Source organism: Nicotiana sylvestris, chromosome 7 (assembly GCF_000393655.2).
Source record: "Nicotiana sylvestris chromosome 7, ASM39365v2, whole genome shotgun sequence".
In the NCBI taxonomy this organism is placed as follows: domain Eukaryota; kingdom Viridiplantae; phylum Streptophyta; class Magnoliopsida; order Solanales; family Solanaceae; genus Nicotiana; species Nicotiana sylvestris.
The window spans coordinates 163,048,143-163,052,750 of record NC_091063.1 but is presented as its reverse complement, the minus strand read 5'-3'; the positions used below and the strand labels follow the sequence as shown (position 1 = coordinate 163,052,750).

The 4,608-nt window shown below is 36.7% G+C and overlaps 1 long non-coding RNA gene across 1 annotated transcript; it reads left to right on the top strand.

The window, feature by feature from the left end:
• Positions 1–453: 453 nt before the first annotated feature.
• On the top strand, positions 454–1,325 carry LOC104232142 (uncharacterized). Its single transcript, XR_011400999.1, has 2 exons — positions 454–611; positions 700–1,325. It is a non-coding gene; the product is annotated as an uncharacterized lncRNA (long non-coding RNA).
• Positions 1,326–4,608: the final 3,283 nt, after the last annotated feature.

The window sequence follows — 4,608 nt, the reverse complement described above, 5'->3', positions numbered from 1 at the left end:
ATCTATCTATGCACAATCCAATCCAAAGCGGATAAAATGGGAAAAATTTCACATAAGAACAACTCGACTCCCTACTTTTGAATTTTATAGTTCATATTTATGGCAATCATTCCATGAACTGAAGTTTCATAGCAGCACCAACAGCAGCAGAAGAAGAAGAAGAAGAAGAAGAAGAAGAAGAAGAAGAAGAAGAAGAAGAAGAAGAAGAAGAAGAAGAAGAAGAAGAAGAAGAAGAAGGAGGAGGAGGAGGAGGAGGAGGAGGAGAAGAAGAAGAAGAAGAAGAAGAAGAAGGAGGAGGAGGAGGAGGAGGAGAAATGAGGCTGAAGTTATTTAAAAAGTGAGTACAAGTTAAAAGTTTTTAAAAAAATGGGCATAGGTTAAATGGGGGCGACCAAATAGGACGTTCCGTGCAATTTTTACTAAATAGAGCCCCGACAAGTTAAGTCCATAATCCAGTTCCCTTTACTGTATTCTATTTTTCATATTTTAATTTCGGCATTTTTCCTATTCTCCATCTGCCATAATCGTCTTCACCACTGTTCCTGCACTTCTGTGGGCTTCTTCTCCGTCAACCAATGTCCGATCCCAGTTCTACAGCTCATATTAAAACTGTAAGCTCAATTTTTCCTTCTTCTCTTATTAAATTTTGGTAGTAATTTTTTCAGGATCTGTTTGAAAAATGGATAGCGAATTTTACAGGTGAGGGTTGTGATTAAAGGGAGAGTACAAGGTGTATCATATAGGGGTTGGACAGTAGATAATGCGACGGATTTGGGTTTGAGTGGTTGGGTTAGGAACAGAAAAGACGGCACTGTGGAAGCCATGTTTTCAGGTAGTCCTGAGAAGGTTCTAGAAATGGAGCGCCGCTGTTGGGTGGGCCCACCGGCGGCGGAAGTCACCGGCGTGGATGTTAACACTTGTGGTGAAGATCTTGCCCCTGGTTTTGAATGTCGGCTAACTGTCTGATGAATTGCCTTGTCCAACCGGTACCACTTGGAGAGAGGAGACAAACCCTGTACAAACTGTCCAGTTAAGTTCTTGCTATGAAATATGTTAAAAATGTAATAATCAATCGGTGGCGGATCTAGAGCATTATATATATGGTGAATCTAATTATAGTTTATTAATTTGAGATTGTGATAGAAACTCATAAACTTCAAATTCTAGATGTGCTTCAAATCGGAGACAAATAGTAGAGGTAATTTTGGAGCACTGAGTATGGAATTGCATGAATTCGATGTGTTTACGCGGTCTAAAATTGTACTAGTGATAACGTTATCTATAAATTTAACTTGAATGCCACTTCATATTAGAGTTTTTCCATCTATCATGCAGCATATCACTGGTTGAAGATGAATATATTTGATCAACAGTTAAATATAATTCTATTTTTCAGTGCACTCGAATAGTTATCTTTTATGTCGTTGGTTTGTAGTCTTTCGGATTTTTTAAGTCATTTACTCATATAGAAAGTTGTTTCCGTAATCAGCGTCAAAATTGCACGGGCTAGCCAGTTTTCGGACTGGTCAATCAAAAATAGCCATCATTTGTCCAGTCATCGAAAAATAGTCACTATTTTACTGCAACAGAGACCAATCCAGTATAATATACCGGAGTCCAGTATATTATGCTGGAGTATTTTCCGGTGTTTTTGTTCAGATGTATCTTTACATGAAAAGTGACTAAATTTCGATGACTTTTGAAACTATGGCTATTTTTGAATGATCACTCGTAAATCTGGCTATTTTTGAATTTTTTCCGTAATCAACTAGTGATGCTTATATTCGGGTAGATTGCTTACATCACACCAGTAATTAATATTTGGCCAAGCTTTTAAAAATTATTTTTAAGTGTCTTGTTCTTAAAAGTATTTTTGGGAAGATATTATTTTTTCTCTCTACTCAAAAGCTACTTCAATTCCTCTTAGAAATACTTTCTATCCTTTTAAAAGTTTGGCCAAACATTTTAACTTTAGAAACTAGTACACTCTTTGCTGAAAAATACTCTTGGCCAAACTTGCCACTATTAGTTTTGTTAGTAACCATTTCAGCAACTAAAATGATTTTTTGGTCAATATAGATCATTTGAATTTAATTAGAATTGAGGATCCTAAAATATGATACATTGATTAATTAAAAAGAGATCTGAGACTTCACAATGCAAAGAAAGATTGTTCTATATATTCTTCCGTTCTTCAAACAGAACAAATAGAGATAGAATCATATCATATTTAGTTATAATCCAACTAGTGATATGAATTACGTATCTGTTTCTCTCGTCACGCTGTAGTGAGGTCTAAATGACGTAATAGTCCCTATGTTTTTCCTCAATGACATACTCTCCGAGAGGTAAAAAGGTGAAAAGAAAAAGGAAATAAACATCTTCTGTCTTCTGTCAGCCAACTTGGCACAAAATAAACAAGACCTCTCGATCAATAAAATTATCTAATTAGAGCTATGGGAAGCTCTAAATTAATATTTACGCTAAATTAAATGAGAAATTAATAATGCAAGATAAGTGACTTTTACGCATATGTTTATCATCATATGTGTTTTTCACTTTAGTGTTAATTGCTAAAATTAAATTATTTAATTTAATATAATTATGAGTGCAGATAGTTATTTATCGTAATTAGTTACTCAAAAACCGAAATTTACAACTGGGGAGAAATTCAAAAATAGCCAGATTTACAACTGGTTGTTCAAAAATAGCCCAGTTTCAAAAGTAATCGAAATTTAATCATTTTTCATGTAAAGATAAATCTGAGCGAAAATACTGTTCAAAAAATATGCCAGTATATTATACTAGAGTTCCAACATAAGTATACTTGAACTCCAGTATATTATACTGGAGTTCCAGGATAAGTATGCTGGAACTCCAGCATAATATGATGGAGTTCCAACAAGTATATATGTCCAACATAATATACTGGAGTTTGGACCACCGATGCTCCAGTCTCTAGTATATTATACCAGATCCAACAAAGTATACCGGTCCAGCATAATATGCTGGAGTTCATACACAGGTGCACCGAACTCCAGTATATTATGCTGGACCGATCTCTGTTGCAGCAAAATAGTGGTTGTTTTTCATTGACTTGGTAAACGCTGGCTATTTTTGAATGACCAGTCCGAAAACTGGCTATACCGTGCTATTTTTACTGTAAAATGGGCAAGTTACACATTTGGTCAATCAGCTAAAAATAATTATATTTGTTAGCCAAATATACTCTAATTATGTATGAAATATACTAGTATATTATATTATATTTGTATAGGTCGAAATTTGGACGACTACGACCGATACCAAGTGTAGCAGATAGCGAGGTCCCTACGACGTCGCGTCTTAAGATCATTATGATGAGCGACAACTAACAGTAGCTAGAGAATTCACGATGTTTGTGGTCATGTTAGCATGATAGGAAACAATGGGAATATGCCTTTCGAATATTCCTTGTGTTGTACCTTTCTTTTTCGTTTAGGGTAAAAAGGGGGATTGTCTCCTATAAAAGGAGGGAGAACATTCTGTAAAAGGGGGATTCTGAACTTGTCACAATTCTGAGAACGATATATGATTTTTACTTTTGGTTAAGAACATCCATTGCGAAATCTTTTTACATTCAAAGTTGTCATATTTATGCTTAATCGTTCAGTTTTGAGGTATTAAGAAACATCGTTCATCTTGTTCATTATTTGCATCTTTCAAGCTAGATCTTATTATGTTTGGCTGAGATTTACTCCTTTAACTTTTTTAATTGATTTAATAAAAAAGGTTTCACTATCTTTTGGTCAAACAATTTGGAGCCGTCTGTGGAGATTTTTTCAGCTAAGATTTTAGTCTCATCTAGACTCTTGAAAGGGATAATCACCTCTTCTAGCTTTGTATAAACTAACAATGGCAGGGAAAGGAGATACAAGGCAAAAAGCAATAGTAGGTGTCATAACCAACCTCCTGAACACCATCAACGAAGATAGCAGGGAAGACAACGAAAACGAGACACCAGATATCACACCCAGGGGAGACGCCTCACCCCCTCCCCCCCCGTGTGCAAAAGCGTAACTACTTCACGCGAGAAGAAAGCCTCCACATCTGCAATAGGAGAGACACCACCAGTAGTTCGAAGACTGCTGGAAGAATGGCTAACAAGTACTCTGAACACCATACTTGATAAGCCTGCCCAAAAGGGATAACAAGAATATCACACATTCAGATGCCACGATAAATGCTGATGAGCAAGATGCCCCCGTACAGGTAACACTCACGTCATTAATGACGCAGGTAATGACACGCTTGCAGTCGTTTTAAAGAAAATGGAGGAGATGGAAAATGAGAACAAGGCACTCCGTGACCAAATGGAGAAACACCAAGAGAGGGTGGATAAAATACCGGGCGCTCCAAAATTATTGCCAAAATGCGGCGTTGGTCGATTCATCGAGCAACCATACAGTGAAGAAGCGACCTCTTACGCCATCCCAAAGACCTTCAAAATGTCGCCCTACCTAAAGATATATGATGGTACCACCGATCCAAAAGATCATATCATCCACTACGTCACATCCGTAAAAGGTAATGATCTTTCAAAAGAGCAGGTGCCATCGGTGCTATTGA